Source organism: Ranitomeya imitator, chromosome 2, assembly GCF_032444005.1.
Source record: "Ranitomeya imitator isolate aRanImi1 chromosome 2, aRanImi1.pri, whole genome shotgun sequence".
Classification (NCBI taxonomy): Eukaryota; Metazoa; Chordata; class Amphibia; order Anura; family Dendrobatidae; genus Ranitomeya; species Ranitomeya imitator.
This window is the reverse complement of record NC_091283.1, coordinates 114,168,346-114,188,444: the sequence shown is the minus strand read 5'-3', so window position 1 is coordinate 114,188,444 and position 20,099 is coordinate 114,168,346.

Here is a 20,099-nt window from a genome sequence, read left to right as displayed (position 1 = left end):
CCATAGAACGCCTATTTTTGGTTTTATTTGTTTTCTAAATTCTCCCTGAAAAAATCATTTTATTTTATTTGGTTTCTAAATTCTTCCTGATAAAATCATATTTTTTTTATTATTTTTTTTTCTAAAGTCTCCCTGAAAAAAAAAAAAAAAAAAACAACCAAAAAAAACAGTGGGAGATTAATATTGGCCTTTCTGCTTGTGTGCCAGTCTTGACTCCTGGGTGCGTCATCTCTCAGTCAGTGGGCCATAGAACGCCTATTTTTGGTTTTATTTGTTTTCTAAATTCTCCCTGAAAAAATCATTTTATTTTATTTGGTTTCTAAATTCTTCCTGATAAAATCATATTTTTTTTATTATTTTTTTTTCTAAAGTCTCCCTGAAAAAAAAAAAAAAAAAAACAACCAAAAAAAACAGTGGGAGATTAATATTGGCCTTTCTGCTTGTGTGCCAGTCTTGACTCCTGGGTGTGCCATCTCTCTCTCTCTCTCTCTCCAATTGTGGTCCATAGAAAGCCTACATTTTTTTTCCTTGATTTGGGTTCCAAAATCTACCAGAGAAAATAACTCCATCAATCATTGGTAGAAAAATATTGGCCTCTGGGCTTGTGTGCCACTCCTGATTCCTGTGTGCGTCATCTCTCACTCAGTGGCCCATAGAAAGCATATAGTTTGTTACATTTGTTTTCTAAATTCTCCCTGCAAAAATCTATTTTTTTTTTTTTGGGGGGTTTCTAAAGTGTTCCTGAAAAAAATAAAAATAAAAAAAAAATAATAGTGTGACATTAATATTAACATTTGTGCTTCAGTGACAGTCCTGCGTGTGGGGCATCTCTCTAATTTGCAGCCACCAAAAAAAGAGTGTGTAACATTGGGCCTGATTTTCGCTGTGGTCTCACCAACCTGTAAAGGGGTAGCTAAATCATACAGAAGTTATAGCTCACCGTGTAAGTTGTGTGACTGCAACAAATAACGTTAGTTTGGTTACGTTTTTAAAACAATGAGGAAGTCTAGTGGAAGAGGTCGTGGCCGGGGGCGTTCATTGTCAGCTGGTAATGAGGGTAGTGGTAGTGGTGGAGCATCAGGTGGTCGTGGGGGAAAAAATATTGCACCTAAGTCTGGAGCTGTGGAGCCAGGTTCGTCGTCCGGCTACACAAGGCCTCGAACGCTCCCTTTTCTGGGATTAGGAAAACCGCTTTTAAAGCCGGAGCAGCAAGAGCAAGTTTTGGCTTATCTTGCTGACTCAGCCTCTAGCTCTTTTGCCTCATCTCGTGAAACTGGTAAAAGTAAAAGCAGCGCGTCGTTAGTGGATGTTCACGGTCAGGGACAAGTCACTTCCTTGTCCTCTTCAGCAAAAACAACAACAGAGAAGAATGCAGCAGGCGACACAACGGGTTACTCCATGGAGCTCTTTACACATACCGTCCCTGGCTTAGAAAGTGAAGCAGTTAACAGTCCATGCCCATTACAAATTGAATCTGACATGGAGTGCACTGACGCACAGCCACAGCCAGACTACTATGCTGGTCCTTTGACTCAGACCACAACATTGCCCTCGCAGGGTGCTGATCAAGAATCAGACCCTGATGAGACTATGTTGCCCCATCACGAACGCTATACCACCGAACGACACGGTGACACAGACGAAGTTGCGCAGGAGGTACAAGAAGAGTTATTAGATGACCCAGTTCTTGACCCCGATTGGCAGCCATTGGGGGAACAGGGTGCAGGCGGCAGCAGTTCTGAAGCAGAGGAGGAGGAGGGGCCGCAGCAGGCATCAACATCGCCACAGGTTCCATCTGCCGGGCCCGTATCTTGCCCAAAACGCGTGGCAAAGCCAAAACCTGGTGGAGGACAGCGTGGCCATCCGGTTAAAGCTCAGTCTGCAATGCCTGAAAAGGTATCCGATGCTAGAAAGAGTGCAGTCTGGCATTTTTTTAAACAACATCCAATTGATCAGCGCAAAGTCATCTGTCAAAAATGTTCTACTTCCTTAAGCAGAGGTCAGAATCTGAAAAGTCTCAATACTAGTTGCATGCATAGACATTTAACCACCATGCATTTGAAAGCTTGGACTAACTACCAAACGTCCCTTAAGGTTGTTGCACCCTCGGCCAATGAAGCTAGTCATCAACGCAACATCCCTTCCGGCAGTGTAGGACCACCATTTAGCGCACCACCTGCTGTATCTGTGCAGGTATCTTTGCCAGGCCAAAGCAGTCAGGGTCAGGGAATCACCAGTTTCGTAGTAGGAAACACTGCATCTAGGGCACCGGCGGCAACAATACCATCTCCCACCGTCTCTCAGTCTGCCATGTCCACCGGCACCCCCGCTAGTTCCACGATCTCCAGCTCTCCAGTCCAGCTCACCCTACATGAGACTATGGTTAGAAAAAGGAAATACTTAGCCTCGCATCCGCGTACACAGGGTTTGAACGCCCACATAGCTAGACTAATCTCGTTAGAGATGATGCCCTACCGGTTAGTTGAAAGCGAAGCTTTCAAAGACCTGATGGACTACGCTGTACCACGCTACGAGCTACCCAGTCGACACTTTTTTTCCAGAAAAGCCATCCCAGCCCTCCACCAGCATGTTAAAGAGCGCATCGTCCATGCACTCAGGCAATCTGTGAGCACAAAGGTGCACCTGACAACAGATGCATGGACCAGTAGGCATGGCCAGGGACGTTACGTGTCCATCACGGCACACTGGGTAAATGTGGTGGATTCAGGGTCCACAGGGGACAGCAAGTTTGGGACAGTTCTGCCTAGCCCACGGTCTAGTAAACAGTTGTCTGTAGCCGTTCGCACCCCCTCCTCCTCCTCCTCCTCGTCCTCCTGCAGAAGCAAGAGCTCGTCCACAGACCGCAGTCGCACAAACACTCCATCCGCACCTGCCACTGTTGCACACCAGGTCTCCCATTATGGGGCAGCTACTGGCATACGTCAGCAGGCTGTATTGGCTATGAAGTGTTTGGGCGACAATAGACACACCGCGGAAGTTCTGTCCGAGTTCTTGCAGCAAGAAACGCAGTCGTGGCTGGGCACTGTAGATCTTGAGGCAGGCAAGGTAGTGAGTGATAACGGAAGGAATTTCATGGCTGCCATCTCCCTTTCCCAACTGAAACACATTCCTTGCCTGGCTCACACCTTAAACCTGGTGGTGCAGTGCTTCCTGAAAAGTTATCCGGGGTTATCCGACCTGCTCCTCAAAGTGCGTGGACTTTGCGCACATATCCGCCGTTCGCCTGTACACTCCAGCCGTATGCAGACCTATCAGCGTTCTTTGAACCTTCCCCAGCATCGCCTAATCATAGACGTTGCAACAAGGTGGAACTCAACACTGCACATGCTTCAGAGACTGTGCGAACAGAGGCGGGCTGTTATGTTTTTGTGGGAGGATACACATACACGGGCAGGCAGTAGGATGGCAGACATGGAGTTGTCAGGTGTGCAGTGGTCGAAGATTCAAGACATGTGTCAAGTCCTTCAGTGTTTTGAGGAATGCACACGGCTGGTTAGTGCAGACAACGCCATAATAAGCATGAGCATCCCCCTAATGCGTCTGCTGATGCAAAGTTTGACGCACATAAAGGATCAGGCGTCTGCACCAGAGGAAGAGGAAAGCCTTGATGACAGTCAGCGATTGTCTGGTCAGGGCAGTGTACATGACGAGGTACCGGGCGAAGAGGAGGTGGAGGATGAGGAGGATGATGGGGATGAGTATATTTTTAATGAGGAAGCTTTCCCGGGGGCACGGGAAATTGGTGGCGTGGCAAGGCCGGGTTCTGGTTTTTTGAGGGACACAAGTGACGTAGATTTGCCTGCAACTGCCCCTCAACCAAGCACAACCGCAGATTTGACAACGGGAACTTTGGCCCACATGGCGGATTATGCCTTGCGTATCCTCAAAAGGGACACACGCATTACAAAAATGATGAACGATGACGATTACTGGTTGGCCTGCCTCCTTGATCCTCGCTATAAAGGCAAATTGCAAAATATTATGCCACATGAGAACTTGGAACTAATATTAGCAACAAAACAATCAACTCTTGTTGACCGTTTGCTTCTGGCATTCCCTGCACACAGCGCCCGTGATCGTTCTCACACGAGCTCCAGGGGCCAGCAGACCAGAGGTGTTAGAGGGGCAGAAATCAGAAGTGGCGTTGGACAGAGGGGTTTTCTGACCAGGTTGTGGAGTGATTTTTCTATGACCGCAGACAGGACAGGTACTGCAGCATCAATTCAAAGTGACAGGAGACAACATTTGTCCAGTATGGTTACAAACTATTTTTCATCCCTTATCGACGTTCTCCCTCAACCGTCATTCCCATTTGATTACTGGGCATCCAAATTAGACACCTGGCCAGAATTGGCAGAATATGCATTGCAGGAGCTTGCTTGCCCGGCAGCTAGTGTCCTATCAGAAAGAGTATTCAGTGCTGCAGGTTCAATACTAACAGAAAAAAGGACTCGTCTGGCTACCCAAAATGTAGATGATCTAACCTTCATTAAAATGAACCACAACTGGATTTCAAAATCTTTTGCCCCACCCTGCCCGGCTGACACCTAGCTTTCCTATGAAAAGGTCTTGCCTGTGGACTATTCTGAATGACTTTTCCAATCTCGTAATTTTCTTCACCTGATTGTCCAGCATACGACATGTTTCCACCTCACGAAATGGCCAAACTCCCCACACGGGGCCGTGCTATCGCCACTTTGCGCTTGGACCCTTGAGAGTGCTGTTTGTCTGAAGAGGTGGGTGTGGCCGCTTTTGGTCGACGGCACTGCCACTGGGTCCCTCATAGTACAATAAAGTGTCTCTGGCGGTGGTGGTGCGCACCCAACGTCAGACACACCGTTGTAATATGAGGGGCCCTGTGCCTGTACCGCCGGCCACAAGACAGTTCCCCCCCCCAGCTCAAACAGTGCTGTACCACTAGCAAAATTATCTCTCACAGCTTCACCAATGTGTAGTCTAGCCGCTGACATCCTTCAATGCCTGGCACTGACAATACCATTGTTTTGACATTTTTGTTATGTTAGGCCTTCGAAGCCTGTCTGCGGTCCCTTCTTTCTACAACTACTACACTGACCAGGCCACTGCTGGCCGTGTTACCCTGGAACCAATTTAAAAGTGCCTACAGTCAGCCCAATTTTGTTATGTTAGGCCTTCGAAGACTGTCTGCCGTCACTCCTTCCACTAGACTTCCACTGACCATACACTGCTGCCCATGTACCCCTGGAACCAATTTAAAGTGCCTACAGCCAGCCCAATTTTGTTATGTTAGGCCTTCGAAGCCTGTCTGCGGTCACTCCTTCCACTAGACTTCCACTGACCAGACCACTGCTGCCCGTGTACCCCTGGAACCAATTTAAAAGTGCCTACAGCCATGTGTTATTATTTTAGGCCTTCGATGCCTGTCTGCGGTCACTCCTTCCACTAGGCCTCCACTGACCACACCACTGCTGTCCGTGTACCCCTGGAACCAATTTAAAATTGCCTACAGCCATGTGTTATTATTTTAGGCCTTCGATGCCTGTCTGCGGTCACTCCTTCCACTAGACTTCCACTGACCAGACCACTGCTGCCCGTGTACCCCTGGAACCAATTTAAAAGTGCCTACAGCCAGCCCAAGTTTGTTATGTTAGGCCTTCGATGTCTGTCTGCGGTCACTCCTTCCACTAGGCCTCCACTGACCACACCACTGCTGCCCGTGTACCCCTGGAACCAATTTAAAATTGCCTACAGCCAGCCCAATTTTTTTATTTTAGGCCTTCGATGCCTGTCTGCGGTCCATTCTTTCAACTACTACTACACTGACCAGGTCACTGCTGCCCGTGTACCCCTGGAACCAATTTAAAATTGCCTACAGCCAGCCCAATTTTTTTATTTTAGGCCTTCGATGCCTGTCTGCGGTCCATTCTTTCAACTACTACTACACTGACCAGGTCACTGCTGCCCGTGTACCCCTGGAACCAATTTAAAATTGCCTACAGCCATGTGTTATTATTTTAGGCCTTCGATGCCTGTCTGCGGTCACTCCTTCCACTAGGCCTCCACTGACCACACCACTGCTGTCCGTGTACCCCTGGAACCAATTTAAAATTGCCTACAGCCATGTGTTATTATTTTAGGCCTTCGATGCCTGTCTGCGGTCACTCCTTCCACTAGGCCTCCACTGACCACACCACTGCTGTCCGTGTACCCCTGGAACCAATTTAAAATTGCCTACAGCCATGTGTTATTATTTTAGGCCTTCGATGCCTGTCTGCGGTCACTCCTTCCACTAGACTTCCACTGACCAGACCACTGCTGCCCGTGTACCCCTGGAACCAATTTAAAAGTGCCTACAGCCAGCCCAAGTTTGTTATGTTAGGCCTTCGATGCCTGTCTGCGGTCACTCCTTCCACTAGGCCTCCACTGACCACACCACTGCTGCCCGTGTACCCCTGGAACCAATTTAAAATTGCCTACAGCCAGCCCAATTTTTTTATTTTAGGCCTTCGATGCCTGTCTGCGGTCCATTCTTTCAACTACTACTACACTGACCAGGTCACTGCTGCCCGTGTACCCCTGGAACCAATTTAAAATTGCCTACAGCCAGCCCAATTTTTTTATTTTAGGCCTTCGATGCCTGTCTGCGGTCCATTCTTTCAACTACTACTACACTGACCAGGTCACTGCTGCCCGTGTACCCCTGGAACCAATTTAAAATTGCCTACAGCCATGTGTTATTATTTTAGGCCTTCGATGCCTGTCTGCGGTCACTCCTTCCACTAGGCCTCCACTGACCACACCACTGCTGTCCGTGTACCCCTGGAACCAATTTAAAATTGCCTACAGCCATGTGTTATTATTTTAGGCCTTCGATGCCTGTCTGCGGTCACTCCTTCCACTAGGCCTCCACTGACCACACCACTGCTGTCCGTGTACCCCTGGAACCAATTTAAAATTGCCTACAGCCATGTGTTATTATTTTAGGCCTTCGATGCCTGTCTGCGGTCCATTCTTTCAACTACTACTACACTGACCAGGGCACTGCTGGCCGTGTACCCCTGGAACCAACATCAGAAAATATAAAAATAAGTATTTTGCTTATAAAAAAGAAAATACTGGTGAGATATCAAATGCAGACATTTTAACATTAAAAACAAACACACAACTCTAATCTGGTACAGTACTAAAAATGGCCACCAGCTACAATTACTTTCTCCTGCAAGTAGTTAACTGAAAGTTTTTTTAAATTGAAAACACACATATGGCATCCACCGAGTGTTGTCCTGTCGCGTCTTCTTTATATTATTGCCGAGAAGATGCAAAATAATGAAAATAATAAAATCATTAATTACCAAAATAATAGAGAAAGTCAACACCACATTGCAAATAAACATTCATTCCAAATAAAGAAGCAGGGCGCGTCCGAGGGTGAGTATATACCTAATAAGAATATAATCACCCTCGGACGCGCAATGCTTATTTCCAACAGCCTTCCTTCCTAAGAATCAGCCCTTCCGTCGTGTAGAGAGACGTTGTGTTACACTCCAAGGTGTTCCCCAGGTTGCCTTTCCTGAGCTTCGATCTTCCGGCTCTCGTTTAGTAGTTCTTGGAAACTACTCTGCATTAGGCCTTCAAATTGGGTATGGGGTGTAGAGAGATGGTGTGTTCCACTCCAAGGTGTTCCCCAGGTTGCCTTTCCTGAGCTTCGATCTTCCGGCTCTCGTTTAGTAGTTGTTGGAAACTACGCTGCATTAGGCCTTCAAATTGGGTATGGGGTGTAGCGAGAGGGTGTGTTACACTCCAAGGTGTTCCCCAGGTTGCCTTTCCTGAGCTTCGATCTTCCGGCTCTCGTTTAGTAGTTCTTGGAAACTACACTGCATTAGGCCTTCAAATTGGGTATGGGGTGTAGAGAGAGGGTGTGTTACACTCCAAGGTGTTCCCCAGGTTGCCTTTCCTGAGCTTCGATCTTCCGGCTCTCGTTTAGTAGTTGTTGGAAACTACGCTGCATTAGGCCTTCAAATTGGGTATGGGGTGTAGCGAGAGGGTGTGTTACACTCCAAGGTGTTCCCCAGGTTGCCTTTCCTGAGCTTCGATCTTCCGGCTCTCGTTTAGTAGTTCTTGGAAACTACACTGCATTAGGCCTTCAAATTGGGTATGGGGTGTAGAGAGAGGGTGTGTTACACTCTAAGGTGTTCCCCAGGTTTCCTTGCCATTGCTTCGGTCTTCCGACTCTCGTTTAGTAGTTGTAGAAAAGTACACTGCATTAGGCCATACAAAATGGGTATGGGGTGGAGAGAGATGGTGTGTTACACTCCAAGGTGTTCCCCAGGTTGCCTTTCCTGAGCTTCTATCTTCAGGCTCTCATTAAATTGTGGTTAAATGGAACAACTGCATTTGGCGTACTAGTTGGTTTGGGGCCTACTATCGGTGTCTGCCACTCCTTGCTGTTCTCCTCCACTGAACAAAGCTGTGCCGCCTGTTTACTACGGTTGCCAATTTTGAACTGCATTTCGACTACTTACTGATTTGGCCCTACTCTCTGTGTCAGCCTCTCATTCCAGTTGTCCTCCACTGCAATGCCCCCTGGTTATTCCTGTGTTACCAATTTTGAACTGCATTTAGCCCACTTTCTTCTTTGGGCCTATATCTGTGTTTCCACTTCATCGTGCCCATTGCCCAGCCAGTGATAGATGAGTCTGCTGGTACATTGACCCATAACGCAACATTCCCCGTGCACGCTACACAACAACATTGTGACCCTGCTGAAAGTCAGGTTGCTCTTCCCGCATACCATACCACCTTACACGGGGACAAAGAGGAAGGTGCAGATGAAAGTGCAGGTTCCTTCATCAGGTGGGGGGAGGAATACTAGTTGGCGACGTCACTGGCACAGGGCCTCTCATAGTACGCAAAAGTGTTGCTGCCGGTGGGAGGCGCCCCCGCCGTGCAAACACACCGCTGTACTTTGAGGGGCCCTGTGCCAGTGCCAATGCCAACGAGTGGGCCCCCCCTGCTTGCTCAGGTTCACAGCACTTGCAAAGTTGAAATACTTACCTCTCCCTGCTCCACTGCCGTGACGTGGTCCAGATTTCCTGGGCCCACTAATTACTTGAACCAGCCCTACCCCCCACAACTTTAGCCAAATGACCCCCAATTTCAAATGCCTTCCAATTATTATAAGGTAAATTACGCTTGACAAGCTTCATTAAGAAGAATGGATGGTTTTGACATTAAAATGGCCACTCTAGGTGTTTTCCTGGCCCCCACTCACTGCCGACTATGCTGCCCCATTGACTTGCATTGGGTTTCGTGTTTCGGTCGATCCCGACTTTACGTCATAATCGGCCGATTTCACTCGACCCGACTTTGGACATAGTCGGGTTTCGCAAAACCCGGCTCGACTCTAAAAAGGTCAAGGTCGCTCAACTCTACTCGCCACACATCTAGATAAGTTCCTTAAGGGGTCTAGTTTCCAAAATGGTGTCACTTGTGGGGGGTTTCCCCTGTTTAGGCACATCAGGGGCTCTCCAAACGCAACATGGCGTCCAATCTCAATTCCAGCCAATTCTACATTGAAAAAGTAAAACGGCGCTCCTTCACTTCCAAGCTCTGCGGTGCGCCCAAACAGTGGTTTACCCTCACATATGGGGTATCGACGTATTCAGGAGAAATCGCACAACAACTTTTGTGGTCTAATTTCTCCTGTTACCCTTGTGAAAATAAGAATTTGTGGGCAAAAAGATCATTTTTGTGTAAACAAAAGCGATTTTTTTATTTTCACGGCTCTACGTTATAAACTTCTGTGAAGCACTTGGGGGTTCAAAGTGCTCACCACACATCTAGATAAGTTCCTTAAGGGGTCTAGTTTCCAAAATGGTGTCACTTGTGGGGGGTTTCCACTGTTTAGGTACATCAGGGGCTCTCCAAACGCGACATGGCATCCAATCTCAATTCCAGCCAATTCAACATTGAAAAAGTAAAACGGCGCTCCTTCACTTCTAAGTTCTGCGGTGCGCCCTAACAGTGGTTTACCCCCACATATGGGGTATTGGAGTATTCAGGAGAAATTGCATAACAAAATTTATGGTTACATTTCTGTTTTTACACTTGTGAAAATAAAAAAAATGGTTCTGAATTAAGATGTTTGCAAAAAAAAGTTAAATGTTCATTTTTTCCTTCCACATTGTTTCAGTTCCTGTGAAGCACGTAAAGGGTTAATAAACTTCTTGAATGTGGTTTTGAGAACCTTGAGGGGTGTAGTTTTTAGAATGGTGTCACACTTCATTATTTTCTATCATATAGACCCCTCAAAATGACTTCAAATGTGATGTGGTCCCTAAAAAAAAATGGTGTTGTAAAAATGAGAAATTGCTGGTCAACTTTTAACCCTTATAACTCCCTAACAAAAAAAAATTTTGTTTCCAAAATTGTGCTGATGTAAAGTAGACATGTGGGAAATGTTATTTATTAACTATTTTTCGTGACATATCTCTCTGATTTAAGGGCATAAAAATACAAAGTTTGAAAATTGCAAAATTTTAAAAATTTTCGCCATATTTCCGTTTTTTTCATAAATAATCGCAAGTAATATCGAAGAAATGTTACCACTAACATGAAGTACAATATGTCATGAAAAAACAATCTCAGAATCAGCGGGATCCGTTGAAGCGTTCCAGATTTATAACCTCATAAAGTGACAGTGGTCAGAATTGCAAAAATTGGCCTGGTCATTAAGTACCAAATTGGCTCTGTCACTTAGGGGTTAATTACAAATCACTTAAAAACTTACAATATTTATTCTGAAAGCCAATTATTCATATTTTTAATAACATTTCCCTAATTTGCTGTTTTAAACTGGAGCACAATTAGTTGATGATATATTATTATAGATGCGTGCATTAGTACATCCTTGAACTTTGTGAAACAGCACCTTCATATTTTGTGTTTTTTTAATGAATATTCATTAGAATCCTTGCTTTTGTTCAATTTGTTCCTGTGTTCATTCACTCTACAGTTTTATATTTGTAAAATATAATGAACTCATATTGCATACAGTCACTAAAAAGCAACAATATATTAATATATGCTTTGCATAAATTATGTAAGGACCCAGGTGTACATTGGTCTCGTCCTTACAAAAATGTTCAATAATCAAAACTGCTTATGATACACATATGTTCAAACATATTTGTGAAGGTTTCTCATTTTACCATTTAAGAACCTGAAGAGTTTTCATTTTTGTCCTTTTTTTTCCATATTTTGTTTCAACAGTCATAACTTTTTAAATTTTCCTTTATTGTAATGGCATCAAAGCTTGTTTTTTTCAGGATAAGCTAGAGTTCTGAAAAATACCATAGAATGTACGGAAAAACTGGAAAAAAATTCAAATGGGATGAAGTGGTAAAATAATGCAACTCTGATAATGTTTTTTAGATTTTGTTTTTATGGTGCCCATTCTGTGGTATTATGATTCTCCAGAAAAGTATAATTATAGTAATACCAAACTTAGAAAATGTTCTTATTTCTTGATGGTTAAAAAAATAGCACATTGTAAAAAAAAGAATTGTCCAGCTGGGTAAGGGCATATTTTCTTACATGTAATGCTAACATTTTTATTGACACTATTAACCCCTTTCTGCCATTAGACATACTATTCCGTCCATGTGGGGTGGGCCTTACTTCCCAAGGACGGAATAGTACGTCATAGGCGATCGGCCGCGCCCACGGGGGGAGCGCGGCCGATCGCGGCCAAGTGTCAGCTGCTTATCGCAGCTGACATCCAGCACTATGTGCCAGGAGCGGTCACGGACCGCCCCCGGCACATTAACCCCTGGCACACCGCGATCAAACATGATCGCAATGTGCCGGCGGTACAGGGAAGCATCGCGCAGGGAGGGGTCTCCCTGCGGGCTTCCCTGATGTGATCGCGTTGCTTCGGGGGTCTCCTACCTTCCTCCCTGCAGCAAATCCCTGATCCAAGATGGCCGCGGATCTGGGTCCTGCAGGGAGGGAGGTGGCTTACCAAGTGCCTGCTCAGAGCAGGCACTTGGTAACGCTGCAGCGCTCTGAGACGGATCAGTGATCTGACAGAGTGCTGTGCAAACTGTCAGATCACCGATCTGTATTGTCCCCCCCTGGGACAAAGTAAAAAAGTTAAAAAAAATTTACAAATGTGTAAAAAAAAAAAAAAAAATCCTAAATAATGAAAAAAAAAATTATTATTCCCATAAATACATTTCTTTATCTAGATAAAAAAAAACAATAAAAGTGCACATATTTAGTATCACCGCGTCCGTAACGACCCGACCTATAAAACTTTCCCACTAGTTAACCCCTTCAGTAAACACCGTAAGAAAAAAAAAAAAAAAACGAGGCAAAAAACAACGCTTTATTATCATACCGCCGAACAAAAAGTGGAATAACACGCGATCAAAAAGACGGATATAAATAACCAAGGTACCACTGAAAGCGTCATTTTGTCGTGCAAAAAACGAGCTGCCATACAGCAACATCAGCAAAAAAATAAAAAAGTTATAGTCCTCAGAATAAAGCGATGCAAAAATAATTATTTTTTCTATAAAATAGTTTTTATCGTATAAAAGCGCCAAAACATAAAAAAATGATATAAATGAGGTGACGCTGTAATCGTACTGACCCGAAGAATAAAACTGCTTTATCAATTTTACCAAACGCGGAACGGTATAAACGCCTCCCCCAAAAGAAATTCATGAATAGCTGGTTTTTGGTCTTTCTGCCACACAAAAATCGGAATAAAAAGCGATCAAAAAATGTCACTTGCCCAAAAATGTTACCAATAAAAACGTCAACTCGTCCCGCAAAAAATAAGACCTCACATGACTCTGTGGACCAAAATATGGAAAAATTATAGCTCTCAAAATGTGGTAACGCAAAAAATATTTTTTGCAATAAAAAGCGTCTTTCAGTGTGTGACGGCTGCCAATCATAAAAATCCGCTAAATAACCCGCTATAAAAGTAAATCAAACCCCCCTTCATCACCCCCTTAGTTAGGGAAAAATTAAAAAATTTAAAAAATGTATTTATTTCCATTTTCCCATTAGGGTTAGGGCTAGAGTTAGGGCTAGGGTGAGGGCTAGGGTTAGGGTTAGGGCTAGGGTTAGGGTTAGGGCTAGGGTTAGGGCTTGGGTTAGGGTTAGGGCTAGGGTTAGGGCTAGGGTTAGGGCTAGGGTTAGGGCTAGGGTTAGGGTTAGGGCTAGGGCTAGGGTTAGGGCTAGGGCTAGAGTTAGGGTTAGGGTTAGGGCTATGGTTGGGGCTAGGGTTATGGTTAGGGTTAGGGCTAGGGTTAAGGCTACAGTTAGGGTTAAGGCTACAGTTAGGGTTGGGGCTAAAGTTAGGGTTAAGGTTTGGATTACATTTGCGGTTGGGAATAGGGTTGGGATTATGGTTAGGGGTGTGTCTGGGTTAGAGGTGTGGTTAGGGTTACCGTTGGAATTGGGGTTAGGGGTGTGTTTGGATTAGGGTTTCAGTTATATTTGGGGGGTTTCCACTGTTTAGACACATCAGGGGCCCTCCAAACGCGACATGGCGTCCGATCCCAATTCCAGCCAGTTCTGCGTTGAAAAAGTAATACAGTGCTCCTTCCCTTCCGAGCTCTCCTGTGTGCCCAAACAGGAGTTTACCCCAACATATGGGGTATCAGCGTACTCAGGACAAATTGGACAACAACTTTTGGGGTCCAATTTCTCCTGTTACCCTTGGGAAAATACAAAACTGGTGGCTAAAAAATAATTTTTGTGGGAAAAAAAAAGATTTTTTATTTTCACAGCTCTGCGTTATAAACTGTAGTGAAACACTTGGGGGATCAAAGTTCTCACAACACATCTAGATAAGTTCGTGGGGGGTCTAGTTTCCAATATGTGGTCACTTGTGGGGGATTTCTACTGTTTAGGTACATTAGAGGCTCTGCAAACACAATGTGACGCCTGCAGACCATTCCAAATGGCGCTCCTTCCCTTCCGAGCCCTCCTATGCGCCCAAACGGTGGTTCCCCCCACACATGGGGTATCAGCGCACTCAGGACAAATTGCACAACAACTTTTGGGGTCCAATTTCTCCTGTTACCCTCGGGAACATACAAAACTGGGGGCTAAAAAATAATTTTTGTGGGAAAAATTTTTATTTTTATTTTTACGGCTCTGCATTATAAACTTCTGTGAAGCTCTTGATGGGTCAAAGTGCTCACCACAAATCTAAATAAGTTCCGTAGGGGGTCTACTTTCCAAAATGGTGTCACTTGTGGGGGTTTCTACTGTTTAATCACATTAGGGGCTCTGCAAACGCAATGTGACGCCTGCAGACCATTCCATCTAAGTCTATATTCCAAATTGCGCTCCTTCCCTTCCGAGCCCTCCCATGCGCCCAAACGGTGGTTCCCCCCACATATGGGGTATCAGCGCACTCAGGACAAATTGCACAACAACTTTTGGGGTCCAATTTCTTCTGTTACCGTCGGGAAAATACAAAACTGGGGGCTAAAAAATAATTTTTGTGGGAAAAAATTTTTGTTTTATTTTTACGGCTCTGCATTATAAACTTCTGTGAAACTCTTGGTGGGTCAAAGTGCTCACCACACATCTAGATAAGTTCCTTAGGGGGTCTACTTTCCAAAATGGTGTCACTTGTGGGGGTTTCAATGTTTAGGCACATCAGTGGCTCTTCAAACCCAACATGGCGTCTGTTAGGTCTCGAGTTCCCGCTTCTGCACAGGGGGAATCTCGAGCCATCTCCGCTGCGGTCTCCCATTCTTATCCAGCCGCAGTGGAGTCTGCTCAGCAGGGACGTCAGTCCCAGCGTCTTGCTCAGTCTCACTCTGTACAGAGAGTTACTGCTGCTTCTTCAGCTTCTGCCATTAAAGCCAGTGCTGGTCAGCAGCGAGCGGACTTCTCTGGGACTAAGTCCTTGTCTGCACACACTGAGCATGCCCAGGGCAAGATCTCCCGTTGGAGATCGAGGGTCATGTGCTCAGGCTCTGCAGCACATTCCATTGGTCCTCTTGGCAGGTCTTGGAAGGGCAAAGTTTCTGTGGCAACTTCCTGTGCTGCAGCTATATAAACTGCGCATGACCGCACGGCCATGCGCTAGTGTACATTTGCTTAAGTGTGTTTGTTGTGAGTGCAAGTCGTCCTTGGATACCCCTTCCCTATTGAATGTCTGTTCGCGGAAGGTGTATGGTTGCTATCTAGTGCCCGACTTATCCTACAGCACTAATCACACGTTACAGCGTCCAGTTGCTGTGACCGCCAGTACAGCGCCGTGCACTTCCTCTGTGCTTTCCTTACCCAAGCCTGGGTGGTTAGTGGCGTTCGTCAGTGCGGCACCGCATGCACTCTTGTGCCCTAACATTGTTATTCAGCTTCCTTACACACCCAGTTGCGGTGTTGTGCCAGCAAGGGTCTAATCGGACTTCAATCCTAGTTGGGGTTGAGTTCGCTGACTACTTGCTCACCTTCTATGTGCGGTACCGCGATCCTGTGACGCAACAGGATCGCTTCCTTCACGCTGGGTGAAGTTTAACCCACGTGTGTATTCTTATGAGTACCTCCATATAGTCCGTCATTACTTAGCAGCAGGTTCCATCTCTGCACGGTGGACCCGGGCTGCGAACGCACCATACACTATCTGTCTTATTATTTGGTGCGTTCCGCTAGCCCTAACATTACACTAGCGCCAGGGTCTGGCTAGTAATGACGGACAAACAGCAATCCTTGCGGTATATCCAGCAGCTGGAGGGTAGGTTGGCGGCTCTTGAGTGCGCAACCTCAGCTGTGGATGTTACCGCAGTTGCTGTACAGGCTGCTAGCGTGGCTGCAGCAACCCTGTCCATTGCCACCCCTGTTCCGACATTTTCTCGCCTCCCGTTGCCAGAAAAATTTTCTGGTGATAGCAAGTTTTGTAGGGGATTTGTGAGTCAGTGCTCTATTCACCTCGAGCTCCTGGCTGCACGTTTTCCCACAGAGCGGGCTAAGGTGGGATTTATAGTGTCTCTCTTGTCGGACAGGGCGTTGGAATGGGCTACGCCGCTGTGGGAGTGTGGTGATCATGTGGTGCAGAGTGCTCCGCTGTTTCTGAGCACTCTGAAACAGGTCTTTTTAGGACCTCAAGTCACCCATGATACTGCGCTCCAACTGCTGGCATTGACTCAGGGCTCGTCCTTGGTCAGTCATTTTGCCGTCCAATTCCGCACTTAAGCTTCTGAGCTGGACTGGTCGGATAAAGCCCTTATCCCCATATTTTGGAGGGGCCTGCCTGATCACGTTAAGGACGCTCTGGCCACTAGGGAGATTCCTGCCACACTGGAGGAGTTAATAACTGTCTCCACTCGAATTGACCTCCGTTTTAACGAGCGGAGGTTAGAGCGAGCCCAGTGTAGGCAGAGGTTTCGGCTGGCTCCTACCTTCGCCAAACCTCTGGAATCTCCGGTCCTGGTTCCTGAGTCACATGAGGCCAGGGAAGTGTCATAAGTGGGATCTAAGTCTAGGACCGCTTGTGCACTCAAGGTCTGTCATGTTTGCCAGCAGTCAGGACATCTAGCCACCAGATGTTCTCAGCGGTCGAGGAAACGTCAGCGTCTAGTGGTCGTAGGTGGAGGTACACTAGACACGGCGACGTTTGCCTCTAAATTGTCCTTTAAGGGGACAATTACTATAGGCTTATTCTCCCACTCGGTAGAGCTCTGCGTGGATTCTGGGGCGGAGGGCAATTTTATGTCTTCTGCCTTCGCCCAACGTCACGCAATACCCCTGGTTATGCTAGCTCAACCAGTAATGGTACGAGTGGTGAATGGGTCGACACTGCCCTCACAGATAACACACCAGACCATCCCTTTTACTCTGTCCATGTCGCCATCTCATCAGGAGATTATATCTCTGCTCGTCATTCCTGAGGGAATTGATGAGGTCCTGTTGGGAATACCTTGGCTATGGTACCACTCTCCTCATATCGAGTGGTCCTCAGGCAGAATTCTGGGATGGGGCGAATCTTGTGGGGGTAGGTGTCAGAGGGAGTGCGTTCAGGTTGCTACTATAGAGGTACCCGCAGATCTATCCTCTCTCCCCAAGCAGTATTGGTCTTATGCAGATGTGTTCTCCAAAAAGGCGGCGGAGATCCTTCCGCCCCATCGCCCCTATGACTGTCCTATTGATCTCTTGCCTGGTGCTGAGCCTCCTCGGGGTCGAGTCTATCCGCTATCTCTCCCGGAGACGGAGGCAATGTCACAGTACATCCAGGAAAATCTGGCAAGAGGATTCATTAGGAATTCAGTGTCACCTGCTGGGGCAGGGTTCTTCTTCGTGCAGAAGAAGAATGGGGAATTGCGTCCATGCATAGACTACAGGGGTCTTAACACTATCACCGTTAAAAATAAGTATCCTTTGCCCTTGATATCTGAGCTCTTCGATAGGCTTCGGGGAGCAAGGGTATTTACTAAACTAGATCTGCGGGGTGCTTACAACCTGATTCGCATCCGTGAGGGGGACAAATGGAAGACGGCTTTTAACACCAGGGATGGGCACTATGAATATCTGGTGATGCCCTTCGGGCTCTGTAATGCCCCAGCCGTTTTCCAAGACTTTGTGAACGATATCTTCCGGGATATGCTTTCCACCTCGGTCGTAGTCTATCTGGATGATATTCTCATCTACTCTCCAGATATTGACTCCCACCGGAGAGATGTTTGCAAAGTCTTCGACCTCCTACGGGCAAACTCCCTCTATGCCAAGTTGGAGAAGTGTATGTTTGAGCAGGAGTCCCTACCTTTCCTAGGCTACATCATCTCTGCCCAGGGATTGGCTATGGATCCTGCCAAACTACAGGCTGTGATGGACTGGCAGGAACCCCATTCTCTTAAAGCGGTACAGCGCTTTATGGGGTTCATTAATTATTATCGCCAGTTCATTCCGCACTTCTCAACTTTGGTAGCTCCCTTGGTTGCCCTCACCAAGAAGGGGGCGAATCCCAAATTGTGGTCTGAGGAGGTCTCCAAGGCCTTTAACTCTATAAAGTCACACTTTGCTAGCGCTCCCATCCTACATCACCCCGATGTTGATAAGCCATTTATCATGGAGGTGGATGCCTCTTCTGTTGGTGCTGGAGCAGTCCTCTTCCAAAAGGATGCTCAAGGTCGGAAGCATCCTTGCTTCTTTTTCTCCAAAACCTTCTCACCAGCAGAGAGGAATTATTCCATCGGGGACAGGGAGTTGCTAGCCATGAAGTTGGCTTTCTCGGAGTGGAGACATCTCTTGGAGGGAGCACGTTTTCCCTTCCAAGTCTTCACAGACCATAAAAATTTGGTGTACCTGCAGACAGCCCAGCGGTTGAATTCTCGCCAGGCCAGATGGTCCTTATTCTTCTCCCGGTTTCATTTCACCCTTCATTTTCTTTCTGGGGAGAAGAACATTCGGGCCGACGCTCTCTCTCGCTCCGTTGTGTCATCTGCGGAGGAGGAGGAGCCTCGGCTTATTGTCCCCACCGTGAGCTTGAGAACTGTGGCCCCGGTTTCGCTAGAGTCTGTGCCCCCGGGCAAGACTTTTGTTCCATCCAATTTGCGACCGGAGGTTCTCTCTTGGGCACACTCGTCCAGGGTGGGTGGACATTTTGGTACCAAAAGGACATCTGAGTTACTGGCGAGGACGTACTGGTGGCCGCATATGGCTCGTGATGTCGCAGAGTATGTTCAGGCGTGTGTCTCTTGTGCCAAGAACAAGACTCCTCGGCAACGGCCAGCTGGTTTGCTTTTTCCTCTGCCGGTGGCGGACAAGCCCTGGGAGATGGTCGGGATGGACTTTGTGGTGGGCTTACCCAAGTCTCGTAACTGCACCATTATCTGGGTGATCACCGACCATTTTTCCAAAATGGTGCACTTGGTGCCTCTTCCACGGCTACCTTCTGCACGGGCGTTGGCTGTCTTCTTCGTCAAGCATATCTTTCGCCTACACGGTATGCCAGACAAAATTGTTAGTGACCGGGGTCCCCAGTTTGCGTCTCGATTCTGGAGAGAGCTTTGTCGTCTACTCAGTATTGAGTTGAATCTCTCTTCAGCATATCATCCCGAGACGAATGGGTTGGTAGAGAGGGCCAACCAGACTTTGGTCACATATTTACGACATTTTGTTTCTGCCAGGCAGGATGACTGGGCATCCTTGCTACCGTGGGCAGAGTTTGCACTTAACAATGCCGTAGCCGACTCCACCAGTCAGACTCCATTCCTCCTAAATTACGGCCAGCATCCGCGTGTTCCTGTGCCCATGCCTGTGTCTTCTGCTGACTCCAGGGTGGCAGACTGGGCTGTGGAGGCACGGGACATTTGGGACCGCACGCAGGATGCCATTCGGGCCTCCAAGGAGAGAATGAGGTCCTCCGCCGATGTTCATCGGCGCCCCGCTCCGACCTTTGCTCCTGGCGACTTGGTGTGGCTCTCCGCCCGTAACATCAGGCTGCGAGTTGAGTCCACTAAGTTTGCTCCTCGCTACTTGGGTCCCTTCAAGGTTCTTGAACAGGTTAATCCTGTGGTCTACCATTTGGCTCTTCCTCCACGCTTGGGTATCACCGACACCTTTCATGTGTCCCTCTTGAAACCCGTATACATGTCCCGGTTTTCCGAGTCATCTGCCGGGACATCGGGATTGTCTACGCACGATTACGAGGTGAACGCTATTTTGGGGTGCAAGGTGGTACGCGGCAAAAAGTTCTATCTGGTGGATTGGAAGGGTTATGGACCAGAGGACAGGTCATGGGAGCCTGCTGAAAACATTCGGGCCCCACAGCTCATTGCTGCCTTCGAGCGTAGCGAGGCCCTAGGAGTGGGGGTAATGTTAGGTCTCGAGTTCCCGCTTCTGCACAGGGGGAATCTCGAGCCATCTCCGCTGTGGTCTCCCATTCTTATCCAGCCGCAGTGGAGTCTGCTCAGCAGGGACGTCGGTCCCAGCGTCTTGCTCAGTCTCACTCTGTACAGAGAGTTACTGCTGCTTCTTCAGCTTCTGCCATTAAAGCCAGTGCTGGTCAGCAGCGAGCGGACTTCTCTGGGACTAAGTCCTTGTCTGCACACACTGAGCATGACCAGGGC